The sequence below is a fragment of the Dendrobates tinctorius genome, unplaced genomic scaffold, assembly GCF_039654945.1.
Source record: "Dendrobates tinctorius isolate UK_male_01 unplaced genomic scaffold, ASM3965494v1 ptg000219l, whole genome shotgun sequence".
Classification (NCBI taxonomy): Eukaryota; Metazoa; Chordata; class Amphibia; order Anura; family Dendrobatidae; genus Dendrobates; species Dendrobates tinctorius.
This window is the reverse complement of record NW_027361886.1, coordinates 551,200-566,974: the sequence shown is the minus strand read 5'-3', so window position 1 is coordinate 566,974 and position 15,775 is coordinate 551,200.

The following is a 15,775-nucleotide window of genomic DNA, read 5'->3' as shown; positions in this document are numbered from 1 at the left end:
AGCACTTGGGGGTTCAGAGTGCTCACCATACATCTAAATAAGTTCCTTGGGGGGTTTAGTTTCCAAAATCGGGTCACTTGTGGGGGAGCTCCAATGTTTAGGCACACAGGGCTCTCCATACGCGACATGGTGTCCGCTAACGATTGGAGCCAATTTTCCATTCAAAAAGTCAAATGGTGCTCCTTCCCTTCCGAGCTCTGCTGTGCGCACAAACAGCGGTTTATGACCACATATGAGGTATTGGTGTACTCAGGAGAAATTGCCCAACAAATTTTAGGATCCATTTTATCCTGTTGCCCATGTGAAATTGAAAAATTGAGGCTAAAAGAAAATTGTTGTGAAAAAAAGTACTTTTTCATTTTTACGGGTTCATTTGTGAAGCACCTGGGAGTTCAAAGTGCTTACTATGCATCTAGATAAGTTCCTTAGGGGGTCTAGTTTCCAAAACTGGGTCATTTGTTGGGGAGCTCCAAAGTTTAGGCACACAGCGGCTCTCCAAACACGACATGGTGTCCGCTAATGATTGGAGCTAATTTTCCATTCAAAAAGTCAAATGGCGCTCCTTCCCTTCCGAGTCCTGCCGTGCACGCAAACAGTGGTTCCCCCCACATATCGGGTTTCGACGTACTCAGGACAAATTGGACAACAACTTTTGGGGTCCACTTTCTCCTTTTACCCTTAGGAAAATAAAAAAATTGTTGCTAAAAGATCATTTTTGCGACTAAAAAGTTAAATGTTCATTTTTTCCTTCCATGTTGCTTCTGCTGCTGTGAAACACCTGAAGGGTTAATAAACTTTTTGAATGTGGTTTTGCTCAGCCTGAGGGGGTGCAGTTTCTTAGAATGGTGTCACTTTTTGGTATTTTCAGCCAATATTGAACCCTCAATCTGACTTCAAATGTGAGGTGGTCCCTAAAAAAAAAATGGTTTTGTAAAAATTATCGACCTAAATTTACCACTATCATGAAGCCCAATATGTCACGAAAAAACAGTCTCAGAATCGCTAGGATCCGTTTAAGCTTTCCTGAGTCATAGCCTCATAAAGGGACACTGGTCAGAATTGCAAAAAATGGCTAGGTAATTAAGGTAAAAATAGGCTGGGTCAAGAAGGGGTTAAGGGAATGAGTGGTCTGAAATACCAAGACAGGATTTCTTACTAGGGATTATTCAGTTTGGGAATAATGAAGGCTTAGGTTGATCTTTACACACTTTACAAATAGTTAAATGGACAGTAGAGAGATCTTTATAATGATTGAAGAAAAAAAGGTACTCCAGAGTAGGCAAATATAAAACTTCATCTTTAATGGAAAAAAATCATAAAACTCTTTGTGAAAGCACTTTATAACAACATGCATGTACCATATAAAATAAAAACAACAAATCATGAAAAGACAATATGCAGGCACAAAATTAATACAATTAATGAGACAGACTCTTATTACAATACATATCCAGACTGATAAGAACTCAAACACAGAAAAAACAAAGCAAAGAAAAAAAAAAATCTTAGGCCTGCTTCATACTGCGCTAAGGCAGCCCGTTTAATATACGTATTGATTAATAATGTTTTTCTAGATAAATGAATACGATCTTTAAAAATGATGTGATAATTCATAGGTCATTGTATGAACTTTGACTTTTCTCTGACATGTGACTTTTTTGGGCTCCAGTTTCAAATGCTGAATGTATTTAACCAGCAATTAACGGTATTGTATTTCTATATCATCCCCTGAGGAAGAAGTCTTGTACTTCGAAGCGCGTTGAGATTGTGAATAAACCATCATCCCTTTTATGAATTGCTTGCTCCTTAATCTTTTATAGCAACGCGGGAAAATAATCCAGGAAATCTCCAGTAATTTATGTTTTAAAATGGCGAACAAAACCCAAAGCGTGGTAGGAAAAGAAATTCTACCATCTGCATAGATATTACAGAATTACAAGAATGGTAAAGAAGCATACAATGGTCAGCTCCAGGGAGATCAAAGAAGATCTTCAGTTACCTGTGAGTCCTGTAACCATCAGAAGACTCCTACGTGAAGCCAAACCATTTGCTAGAAACCCTTGTAAAGTGCCACTGCTTAAAAAGACGTGTTGAAAAGGTTACTGTTTGCCAAAAGAGATGACCTAAAGAGAAGTGGCGCAACATTCTATGGACAGATGAGCGTAAGATTGTTCTTATTGGGTCTAAAGGCCTCAGACAATTTGTGAGATGACTGTATCAATGCCAGGTAAGCTAGGGTTAAATCTTAGCTTTTTTTTGTACACATGGCTGGCCCTGCATATAAACGGACTAGGTGTTCATCTAAGGCCATGTGCACATGTTGCAGATTGTGCTGCAGATATTTCCACGTGGATTTGTAAAAATGCGCAGGTAAATCCGCAGGTCAAAAGACCTGCGTTTTACCTGCGGTTTGACACCTGGACAATGGAGTAGGTGTAAAACCGCTGCGGATTCCGCAAAAAGAATTGACATGCTGCGGATTTAAAACCGCAGCAAATCCGCAGCATGTGCACAGCGTTTTTCATTTTCCATTGATTATAGAGGTACTGTGTACCGCAGCAGAAACCGCAAAGTGTGCACATGACCTAAGTCAGATTAGGGAAGTTAACCAGACTGGATGTGTCTTGAAGCTGAAAAGAGACAGGCCAGAATCCCTCTGTGGTAAAAGTCTGCACAGGCCATGTATGATTAGCCAGTGGCTGTTCTGCTTAGTTAGCTACCTGGACAAGACTAAGGATTTATAATCGAAGCTTTTTTGGTGCTGTGCACCCTGTGGAAAGCAATAGAAAAATCATGTGTTTGGACCAAAGCTGCATTGTTCTTATGAACGCTCCTTAAAAGGAGTTTCCCACTAACAAAAGTTATTGGATATAAGCAGACTGTCTAGGAAGTCTCTGGAGAAGACAAGGCTGCTTCAACATGCCAACAAGCTAGAACTCTAGAGGGTTGTTTAAGGCCTCCAACTTAGTGGTTAAAGACTGCAACTGTATATACAACTCTTCCTGTGCATCTTTCTGTCGGCACAGCTCCTAGTACATGGTCCAAATGGGCACGATCCGGGGTGCAGTGGGAACCATGGCCTCAGCAAACTGTCACAGACGTGGTTTGTGGAACCACTGTGCGACGGACCATGGAGAGCCTGCAGGGGCGTGACTAAGTGAACACAGGGAGCAGCTGGCAGAATTTGTATTAGAATGCAGCAGAGTTTGCATCAGAGTGCAGCAGTCAGAGTTCACACCAGAGTGCAGCAGAGTTTGTATCAGAGTGCAGCAGGCAGGATCTGCATCAGAGTGCAGCAGGCAGGATTTGTATTAGAGTGCAGCAGGCAGTGTTTGTTTCAGAATGTAGCAGGCAGGATCTGCATCAGAATGCAGCAGGCAGGATCTGCACCAAAGTGCAGCAGGCAGGAGTTTCACCAGAGTGCAGCAGGCAGGATCTGCACCAAGGTGCAGCAGGCAGGAGTTGCACCAGAGTGCAGCAGGCAGGACTTGCATCAGAGTGCAGCAGGCAGGACTTGCACCAGAGTGCAGCAGGGACAGCTATATGACCTTACACAACATAGACTGCAAAGAGGAAGGTTGCTCAGGCACCTCCAGAGTAGGGAGGAAGCATTATATACATAATATCCTACAGCCATTGGCTGGAGACAAAATAGCAAGTGCACGCGCTGACCCTTTAAGAGGGCGAGAGTGCATGGGCGCGTGCCCTAAGGACATGGCTAGAGGACAAGATAGAAACATGCAGAGCATGGGGAAGGGAAGAACTGTCCGCAGCACAGGTGAGTGAAGTGACACACTGGAGACCCTGCCTGTCAGAGCAGGGATCCGGCGTGGTACTAACAATGGGGTCCAATCTGTATGGAGCAGTAGATGATGCTCATTATTCTGTATGGAGCCTTATATGGGTCCCATTATTCTGTATGGAGCCTTATATGGGTCCCATTATTCTGTATGGAGCATTATATGGGGTCCATTATTCTATATGGAGCAATATATGGAGCTTATTATACTGTATGGATCATTATATAGGTCTCATTATACTGTATGGAGCATTATATTGGGCTCATTATACTGTATGAAGCAATATAGAGGGCTCATTATACTGTATGGAACACTACAGTATATGGGGCTCATTGCACTGTATGGCAATCATTACTCTGTATGTAACACTATAAGGGGTTCAATATACAGTATCTAGCACTATATGGGCCTCATTATACTGTATGGAGCACTATAAAGGGTTCATTATACTGTATCAAGCACTTTATGGGTCTCATTATACACAACATGGGATTCAGAGAGAAAAGAAAAAAGAAAGAAAGTCTGGCAAGGACACAGACAACAACAGATGGACAAGACATGGCAAATAACCAGGAACGTCCACCAAAGGTTAAAAAGAAGAACCCCAAGAAATTTGGGCAGGATGGTGAAATATTACCTGGCAGTGAGGGACCTGACAATAATTCCTTCTCTAGATCTGTAAAGTACAAATGTGGCAGGATTGTGATATGCATCAGAAATTGAGCTGATAACATACTGAAGAAAATGAGTACAAGAGAGAGGAAAAGCGTGACTGTGGGTCCGACCAGGATCACTAACATGGGAGGCAATGACAGTGTAGCCGAAGAGGAAGGAACTGGGAAAAAGAGGAAACAGCAAGATCCAGCCGCCATCCAAGATGACATCTCAGGTGAATGTAGCGGCCCCAGTAGCAAACATATTAAGACCACTGTCCCTCTCACCAGGGACAAGTTTACCTTCCACAGTATACTTGGAAAAGGGAGTTATGGAAAGGTAATGCTGGCTACAGATAAGATACGTAAAGAAAGGGTGGCCCTTAAAATCATACAGAAGGAAAGTCTAATCTCCAACCCTGAAAGCCTCGTAGAACACCATGTCCTGAGGATTTCCCACAGCAGCAGATTCCTTACTCATTGCCACGCAGCATTCCATACTGAGCACCATGCCTATTTTGTCACCGAGCTGGCCAGTGGAGGGGTTCTGTATAACTATTTATATAGTACCATTCCCCTGAAGGAGCCTGTAACATTTATTGCAGCGGAAATCATTTGTGGCCTACAATTCCTGCACACCAATGGCATCATTCACCGCGACTTGAAGCCAAATAACATCCTGCTGACTGGCGACGGACACACAAAAATTGCAGATTTTGGATTATCTCTATATGAATATGATGAGAGATTTAATGGCAGGAATTTTGGTGGAACACCAGGTTATGGCGCCCCAGAAATGATCATGGGAGACTTTTATGATGCAGGTGTAGACTGGTTCGCCTTCGGAGTTATATTATACAACATGATTCTCCACGACTCACCATTTCCAGGAGACACCTCAGGAGAGATTGAGAGTAATGTATTGTATTGTGACCCATCATATGAAGCCAATACTGACCACAATGCTGTAGACATTATGTCCAGACTCCTCTGCAGAGACCAGTCTGTCCGGCTAGGGGTAAATGGGAACATCCAAAAACACCCCTTCTTTTCTAATCTAAACTGGTCAGACATAAAAACAGGAAAAGCACCATCTCCAGTAAGAATAAGAAAGAACATGGATGTCCGCCTGAGAAAGTGGATCCGAGCTCCGTGCAGTGAACACCTGAACGAGCCAATTCCTGCTGAAGAACAGGGGATATTTACTGGCTTTCCATTTATGTCTCCAGCATGGAGCACAACTTACCATTAAGTGGTGAAATAGCAGAATACATCATACCATCTAATCCTCCTGTTTAATTTAAAGAGGACCTGTCGCCTTTACACATACTATGGTATATTAGAGTAAGGAGACTATCAGAATAAATATGCATGAAATAAATTACTTTTCAATGAATAATGACTCATTACGTGAATTATGTTATGAAAAAATCAGTTTATGGGAGCTGAGAAAGAGATATACACATACACATATACACACACACATATATAGACTGAATATACACAAAGCAACCCAGCAGCATTTTAAATGCAAAAGGTAATGTTACTAAAGTAGTAACCCACCAAAAAATTATATATGAAACTCCATGAATGAATATATAAATAGGAGAAGAAATGAGTATCAAATAATATAGGTAAAAAAAGTATATAAATTTTATTAGAAAATCATAAATCCATAAAAGATACAATAACAAGACACTTAGTACAAAACAAGTAACCAACTCAGTAAGAAACTGTGCAACAATGATCAAAAATAGTACAGCCGAAAGATGTATATAAGTAAACCGTAATTAACACAATGGGGTTAATGAGGAGTAAAATGTTAAGCTAAAATGAAGCCAAATGACATATATAAATAATTGCCCGGAGAAAAATTACAAAAACTAGGCAAATGAAAGCGCAGCTTACCAAAAAGTGATTGCACAATTCCACGGCCGTATTAATAATAAAGGAAACTTGGAAAGATGTGTATGCCACCGTACAACTGAGGCAGGATCGTAGAAAATTATACATGGTAACACAAGAACAATAATGATTATAAATTATATCATATAAAAAATAAAAAAAAAATATAAGAATAATATCAATCCAGTTGTAGTGGTATCAACCCAAGGCAGATGCATCATAGCTTGAAGATAGGATTGACAGAAGGACGGGTATCAAAGGGTGAAATTGGATACAGACGATTCCCAAGGACAAATAGGCACTGTACAATAAACGAAAAACAAACAATGAAGAAAAGCAAAATTAAAAACAAAAACATCCGGAAGGGGGTAATATATTGAATGGGAAGGGAAGGTGAGGGGAATTGATATTATTCATTTGGGGATCAGGTTGAGTAATTACAAAAGACTCTTGGCCCAATTGGAGACGAAGTGGATCGTGACCTTGGATACTATGACTCCTACGGGCCTCAATGAGTTGGTTAGTTTTGCCCCTTTCTTATGAATTGTTATATATTTCTTTGATTGTTCCCTTCCCTTCAAATCAGACAACAAATATTGTGTGGAAGCTCCAATGTGGTCTATTATGCGACATGTGGGTGCTCCATGATATACATTGGTCTTACAACCAGAGAATGATGTATTCAGGTACGTGAATCTGTGCGGGACATTTGTGTGGCCAAGAAAGTGGACGACCCCTCTGACCTCAAAACTATCCACTATCACTTCTGGATGCACCTGATTGTGCCTGGTGAGTGTGAGCAAGCTGAGTGTGACCGGAGCGTAAGTGCGAACGGTGGTAAGTGTGTGACTTGTGATTCAGTGACTTTGGATTCAGGGAGTTTCCAAGGGAGGTATTACTGAATTGCTGTTATATTTTATTAATACTTTTTACTTATTTTTACTTATCTTTTCTGTCTGTTGTAATCCCCATTAGGAATGTGCTCCACTATTTTCAGTGCCATCTAGTATACATCTTGCCACATGTATGCAATCCTTGAACAGCCGGTCGAGGATGCATACTGCTGTGGGAGATGTGAGCACATTGTGCATTTGGGAGCCCAGATACTGGATCTAAATGTGCAGCTGGCAACACTGAGATCCATAGACAATATGGAAAGGAGTCTTCTGCTCACTGAGCAGACGCTCAATGGGATAGATGAGGGGGGATGCTAGGTTGGAGCTGCAGGACAGTGAAGCAGCAAGCTGGGTGACAGTTAGAAGGCGGGGTAGAGGGAAGAGTGCCAGGGAGGCTAGTCCTGATCTGGCACAACTTAATAAGTTTGCTAAGTTGGCAGATGAGGGGAGTGTCAGTGCAGGGGTAGCACTGCTGCAGCAAGGCATGCCCTCTGAAAGCCGGAGTGTCTGCTCCAGTAAGGGGGGAATTAGGAGAGCAGGGCAGGCCAGACAGGTGCTGGTAGTGGGGGATTCAATTATTAGGGGAACAGATAGGACAATCTGTCACAAAGACAGAGATTGTCGAACGGTGTGCTGCCTACCTGGCGCTCAAGTCCGACACATCGCTGATCGGGTTAACAGACTACTCGGAGGGACTGGTGAGGACCCAGCGGTCATGGTGCACATTGGCACAAATGACAAAGTTAGAGGTAGGTGGAAGGTCCTTAAAGATGATTTCAGGGAATTAAGCTGCAAGCTTAAAGCAAGGACCTCCAAGGTGGTATTTTCTGAAATACTGCCTGTACAACGTGCCACACCAGAGAGGCAACAGGAGATTAGGGAGGTTAATAAGTGGCTCAAGAATTGGTGTAGGAAGGAGGGGTTTGGGTTCCTGGAAACTGGGCCAACTTCTCAGTTGGCTACAGGTTCTATGCTAGGGACGGGCTGCACCTCAATGGGGAGGGTGCAGCTGTGCTGGGGGTTAAAATGGCTAGAAGGTTGGAGGAGTGTTTAAACTATGAACTGGGGGGAGGGTATTCATTTTATAGGAGGGGAAGACTGTGCAGATGGAGACCTGGGCACAAATAATGAAATTGGGAGTGAGGGTGGCATGGGGGGTGGGGTTAGAACAGTTAATAATTTAAGAAAGAATAGAGGTACAGAGAGATACATAAAGTGCATGTATACTAATGCCAGAAGCCTCGCCAACAAAATGGAGGAAATAAAATGAATTTTGTTGGAACATAATTATGACATGGTGGGGATATCTGAGACATGGCTGGACGAGAGCCATGACTGGGCGGTTAATTTACAGGGCTATAGTCTGTTCAGAAATGACAGTACAAATAAGCGAGGGGGGTGTGTGTTTATATGTAAAATCATCCTTAAAACCCATCCTGCGTGATAATATATGTGAATCTAATGAAAATGTAGAGTCTCTGTGGGTGGAGATAAGGGGAAGGGGAAAAAATAATAAATTACTGATAGGGGTTTGTTATAAGTCTCCAAAAATAATGGAAGCAATGGAGAATAACCTTGTAAAGCAAATAGATGAAGCGGCGACTCAAGGAGAAGTCATTATTATGGGGGACTTCAACTACACTGAAATACATTGGGGAACCGAAACCTGCAGTTCCAGCAAAGGTAATAGGTTTTTGACAACTATGAGAGACAGGGCTGTATTTGCCACTAGGCACTTGAGGGCACATGCCTAGGGCGGCAGGATGCGGGGGGCGGCACCTGAGCAAGGTTTTATTTTCTCCACCTCTGTCCCCAGGGACTGTCATGTAGTGTCTGTGGGTGCAGAGCGGATGGAGGCAGGAGACTGGCAGGGAAGAGGGCAGACAGGGGACTGGAGTGGGGAGAAGGAGGGAACAAGCTGCCGCCTGAAGAGTAGGAAGATGAGGAGAATGAACATCCGTGGCACCGGAAAAGCCGGATGTACGGAGGCGAAGCTAAGCAACCCGGGGCTGTGAGCAGCCGGAAGACGCTGTGCGGCCGGCTCTGCCTGCAGTGCTGGGATCACCAGTGTCCGGCATTGCGCCTCATCCCGGAACCGGCTGAGCCTTGCTTCTTCCTGATACCTCTGGTGATTTCCTGTGGGGATCATGGAGCATACATCCTTCCTACAGCGGCCGGAGCCCCGTGTGGGAGGAGATGGTGGATACTGGTGAGTATCGGGGGCCCCCGCCTGCGCAGGCTGTGCGCCTTTGTTGTGGGTGGCAGCATCTCTGTGCTGCATGACAGGCCAACCATCAACGCTGCCATATGGAGAAGCCACAAATCTCATCTCAGCAGGACTTGTGCCATCATCGGCGTGTGTCGCCCCCAGGAGTATGGTTGCCACAGTTGCTTTGCTTTTTTCCAGGGGGGGAGTGATGTCATGCCTGGGAGCAGTGAAAGGATCTCTCTATCAGGTTGTTCCAGCACACAACACAGTTCCTACTCCAGGCCAGCAGAGGGAGCTCTGAACCTAACTACAGCGGAGCTGCTCTCTGTGGTCAGGAATAGGAAGTTAGTTATAGTGTAGACAGGGAAGACGAGCTGGGGACTAGAGCTAGAGCAGAGCTTGTCCCCAAGCTGAAGCACAGAGGCCAGATGCTTCCCTGGCTGTGTGGATACTAAAGGTCCCACAGCAGAAACCGGAGGAACAGAGGCTGTAAATGCTCTGTTCCCAACTGAGACTTGATGACACAGTAGCAATGTGTGAGCCAGAGATGCCATTAAGGGCAGTTTATGAAGGAGGCTACAGCTACCTGTCTTGCGAGTGGAGTTCTAAGTAACAGACAGAAAGAGGAACTTATGTGGAGTTCTGAACCGCAAGTAAAAGGTAAAAGAAACTGCACTCTGTTGTGTCCTTTGAATTCTCCCTGCATCACCTTCTCAGCACTGCTACATACTTTGCTCCTCACTACATCACCATCCACCTCTTAACATGTCTCATCTGCCCTGGGACTCAGTTCTGCCTGTGGGAAGCTATTCCAACACTTCTGCATCACACCATCTGTCCCAGATTATCTGCACTGCAGCGCTGGTCGCCTCTGACCAGATACCACAGGTGGCGTCACAAATACTCTTTACAAAAACTCTTTTTCATCCCCTGTAACTACACCCCTTTTATTGGACGCCCAGGGCCAAGGACCGGGTCACTGCCGCTGTAACACTGCCCCTTTAAGAAGTGGCCCGGTACCGAGTACCCCACTTGCCCTGGCAGGCACTCCAACTTGGCTTCACGAACAAGATTTCGAAGCCTGGTATCACTGGGTCCTGTGTTGTGAATTCACTTTCTGGTCTGCCTCTGGTTGCTGGTGAGGGTGGTGGAGCTGGTTGTTTTGACAGAGGAGTCGTGAGTTCTCTTTCCAGGCTCCCTCTGGTTGCTGCAGGAGGTAATGAAGCTGATCTTATTAACAGAGACCTGCCACCTGATAATGAGGACGACGATTGGACATCTGGAGTCTCTGACTGTATTTAAGACAGACAACTCCCTCTATCCCTGCTGGTGATTTTTCCTGCCTCCTGAGGTCTTAGTTTCCAGTTCAGTCCCTGCATTCTCAAGCTAAGTGTTCTTTGCTATTGTTCACATTTGACTTGGTTTTGTCTTTTCAGTTTTGTGTGGTCAGCCAGCCCCGGCTGGGGCTGTGCTGAATTTCCATTCTTATGTTACTGTTTGTGCCAGTTTGCTTTTTGTCCCCTATTAGATTGGCCTCTTTTTGTTCTGTTTTCAGAATATGCCAGAGTGCTGATATAGTGTTGGACATTTTTGCAGGGATTTTTGGCGTGATTGCAGACAGTATCTTTCCCTTCCTGTTCTTTCTAGTTAGTGTGGGCCCCATCGTTTGCTCAGCTGTTGTGAGTTCATTCTCTGGTTCACCAGTTGTGAGTTCTCCTTCCAGACTCCCTCTGGTGGTAACAGGAGGTAGTGAGGCTGATTTGATCGGTGGAGATCTGCCACCTGAGAATGAGGATGGCGATTGGACCTCAGGAATCTCAGATTAGATTTAAGACAGCCAACGCCCTATTCAGCTGCTGATGATTCCTTCTGGCTTGTCAGCTCTTGGTTTTCAGCTCTGTTCCAGTCATCTAAAGCTAAGTTTTTCTGCTAATGTTCATACTTGATTTTGTTGGTCTATTCAGTTTTTTTGTGGTCAGCCAGCCCCGGCTGGGGGCTGTGCTGAATTTCCACTCTTATTTATCTGTATTTGCCAATTTGCTTTTTGTCCCTTACTAGTTTGGCCTCTTTTTGCTGTGTCTCAGAATATTTCAGAGTGCTGATATAGTGGGAGAAGTCTAGTGACTTCAGGGTTAATTTTGCTATCAGAAGTGATGGACATTATTTTTGTAGGGTTTTTTGCAGGTTGCAGACAGTGTCTTTCCCTTTCCTTTCCTTTCTAGTTAGTTTGGGCCCCATCGTTTGCTCAGCCTATTTTCCTGCCTGTGTTTGTGTTTTCATCTTGTTTCACTGTCAATACATGTGTGGGGTCTGTCTTTCCTTTGGGGTCTGCTCTGGGGCAGTTAGTTTTCCCCTTTTCTTGCTTTAGGCTTATTTAGTCCTCCGGCCGTGACGAGGCATCTAGGATCATCATAGGTACGCTCCACGGCTGCTGCTAGTTGTGTGGTAGGATCAGGGATCTGCAATCTACATAGATACCAACCTCTCTGGTTTTCTGTGGCTTAGCTTGTTTTGCTTTTTTCTCCTCGGTGACCCATTCATAACACTCAGCCTATTTTCCTACCTGTGATTGTGTTTTCATCTTGTCTCACCGACAATATATGTTTGGGGGCTATCTATTCCTTTGGGGTCTGCTCTGGGGCAGTTTAGATTTCCCCTTTTCTTGCTTTAGGCTTATTTAGTCCTCCGGCTGTGTCGAGGCATCTAGAATTATCGTAGGTACGCTCCACGGCTACTGCTAGTTGTGTGGATAGGATCAGGGGTCTGCAATCCGCTTAGTTACCAACCTCTCTGATTTTCTGTGGCTTAGCTTGGTCTTGTTTTCCTCCTCGGTGACCCAATCATAACAGAATCACCACCCGGGATAGAGGGAGTCAGCTGTCTTAAATCCATTCAGAGACTCCAGATGTCCAGTCGTCGTCCTCATTATCAGGTGGCAGGTCTCTGTTAATTAGATCAGCTTCATTACCTCCTGCAACCACCAGAGGGATCCCGGAAAGAGAACTCATGACTCCTCTGTCAAAACAACCAGCTCCACCACCCTCACCAGCAACCAGAGGCAGACCAGAAAGTGAACTCACAACAGTCCTGTGTGTCAGAGACTGTACTGTGTGCTATAGACTGTATTGAAATTGTGCAATTGCCGCCATTATCATGCCACATGGCACGCAGGAAGCAGAAGGGGCATGCCGTCATGGGCGGAGCCTGAGAGAGAGCGCGAAAAGTGAAGTTTTGCACATGAAGATATCAACTGGCGGGAAGCAAGGAGCACCTTTGACACCTGCACTGCAGCAGAAATAAAAATGAGGTTCTTTGGGTGCAAACAAAGAGCGCAGGACAGTATACAGGACTATGCTCTTAACCTTCAGTAGGCGCTGCGGGCCATCAAGCAGATTGACCCAGACAGCGTGAGGGATGGAGACAAATTGTTAAAAGAGCAGTTTATTGAGGGACTCTTATCCAGCACCCACAGAGCACAGCTGTGCATCATAGCCCTACAGAACCCTAATCTAGACTTTGCAGACTTTAAAGACAGGGCTATCCAGGTGCTGCATGAAACAAATGTCAGCTGCTCAGCACCCCCTAGGCACCTAGCAATTACATACCACCAAGAGGCGGCATCCTTCCCTCAGAGCCCTGCTGAAGGTGACGCACAGACTCTAGATAATGATCCATCTGCAGAACTACTCCTTCAGGTCCAAGAGCTGACCAAAAATATGGCTGCACTTGCCAAAACCATGCAGTCCATGCAAATGTACTCAAAGGAGAAGATCCAGCTGGCCTCCAGTCCAGAGGACGTCTCCTGCCTACGGAAGAAGAGGATCCCACCGCTCAGAGGGAGAGACAACGATCGCTACGACCATAATGGACATTCTATCTGCTGCCGCTGTAGCAAAGCAGGCCACATCGCGAGATTCTTCCATTTTACACAAGCAACCCCTGGGGTAGAGGGCCAACCCCCAGGAGTAAGACAAGCAGGCCCAAGGAACTGGCGAGCCAAGTACGTTGGAGGACGACCGGTCCACCCAGTTGTGATTGACGGCATCCCCATGAACGCTTTGCTGGACACCTGCTCTCAGGTGACAACTATGTCATATATTCTTTACAAACAGTTTTGGGCTGACTCTGTACTTACTCACGGCCCAAGTGATGAGCTGACAGTAGTTGCCAGCAATGGTCAGTCTTTGCCGCAAGTGGGATGTAAAGAGATAACCATTAAGGTGGGGCGAGTAGAATTAAAATCTCAAGGTCTGATAGGTGTAGACATTGATCGACGAGAATGTAACCCAATAGTAACCTTAGCCACTAATATGATGGAAAATTGCCTTGCAGAGGTTATTGTTTTGTTGCAACAGGTAGCTGAAACTCCTGGTTCCAGTGAGCAACCTGTCCTGCAAAAGGAGATCAAGGCCCTGATGCAAAGACAACAGGTAAAACTATGTGGTGGAGAAATTGGCAACGTCAGAGTGAGTAATTCATTCCCCATTGCAATACCCCCAAGAAGTGAAATGTTAATTTGGTGTCGGGCAGCCATAGGCCTCAGGGGAAGAGACTACCAAGCTTTGGTAGAACCAGTGTTCTCTGATAGTAGGCCCACTGTCCTGACAGGCAGAGGGGTAGTTGATGTCTGAAAGGGGAGGGTACCTGTACGCATCTTGTATTTTGGGGAAGAGGGAAGAGGAGGCCACAATGCCTTGATATGCCACAGTTACTAAGCTGTTTACTGTCAATAACAAAGCAATTCAGACAGCAGAACCCTTGGTGTCATCCAACCAAGCAGGGGACAATGGCTCTGCAAAACAGCTGGAGGAGTGGTGCCAGCAGCTACAGGTGGGCACTGACTCCACCCCTTTACACCAAAAAAATGGGGTTTACCGAGTAGTTCAAGAGTTTGAACGGGTATTCAGCAAACATCCTCTAGACTTTGGGAAGGCAAAAGGGGTCCAACACCATATCCCCACTGGAGATCATCCACCCATTAAATAGAGGTACCGGCCTATGCTCCCAACACAATATCAATGTGCCAAGAGTATGTTGCGGGAAATGAAGGAAGCTGGGGTGATCGGAGATAGTTGTAGCCCCTGGGCAGCTCCAATAGTCTTTGAGAAAAGGAAAGATGGTACCATGAGAATTTCTGTTAATTACAGGAAAATTAACAGCATTACACATAAGGATGCTTACCCATTGCCCAGAATTGAAGAGTCATTAGCTGCACTAAAAACTGCTAACTATTTTTCTACCTTAGATCTCACTAATGGGTATTAGCAGGTTCCTGTGGCAGAGGCAGACAAAGAGAAAACAGTGTTTACTACACCAATGGGTCTCTGTGAGTTTAACTACATGCCGTTCGGGCTCAGCACAGCCCCAAGGACGTTTCAACGGTTAATGGAGTGCTGTCTTGGACACAAGAACTTCGCGACAGTTCTGTTGCACCTTGATGACATCATTGTTTGCTCCAAGACTTATGAAGACCATTTGGAGCACCTAGCTAAGGTGTTTGAAGCCCTGTCCAACTTTGGCCTGAAAGTGAAGCCATCCAAATGCCACCTCCTGAAGCCCAAGGTGCAGTACCTAGGCCATGTAGTGAGGGCAGAAGGCGTGGCACCAGACCCTGACAAAGTCACTGTCATCCGGGACTGGCAGAAGCCCAGCAACATCCATGAGGTACGTCAATTCCTCGGGTTAGTAGGCTACTACCAAGGGTTCATCAAGGGATTCACTGAGATAGCAGCACCTCTGCAAAACCTTCTTTTGGGCCAGCCCAAGAAGACCAAGAAGAAGAGTCCTCCATTTGACTGGAATGATGAACTGGAAAGGTCCTTCACTCAATTGAAGTTGGCTCTCACGGGAGATGAAGTTCTGGGCTACCCAGACTATGACCAACCATTTGTCCGTTATACTGATGCCAACAACGTGGGACTGGGAGCAGTGCTATCACAGATACAAAATGGCAAAGAAAGAGTGATCTCCTACGCCAGCAGGAAGCTTCGTCCCACTGAAAGGAACCCTGAAAATTACAGCTCCTTTAAACTGGAGTTCCTTGCCATAGTCTGGGCTGTAACTGACTGATTCAAACATTACCTAGCTGAGGCCAAGTTTACCATCTTCACGGACAACAACCCGCTGACTCACTTGGAAACCGCAAAGCTAGGTGCACTGGAGCAGCGATGGATGGCCCGGATGTCCAACTATGAGTTTACCATCAAGTACCGAGCGGGGCGCAAGAATGCCAATGCTGATGCACTGTCCAGAATGCCCAATCTGCCAGATGGGGGAGAAGATCCTGAAGTACTCGAAGAAATCGAGTTACCT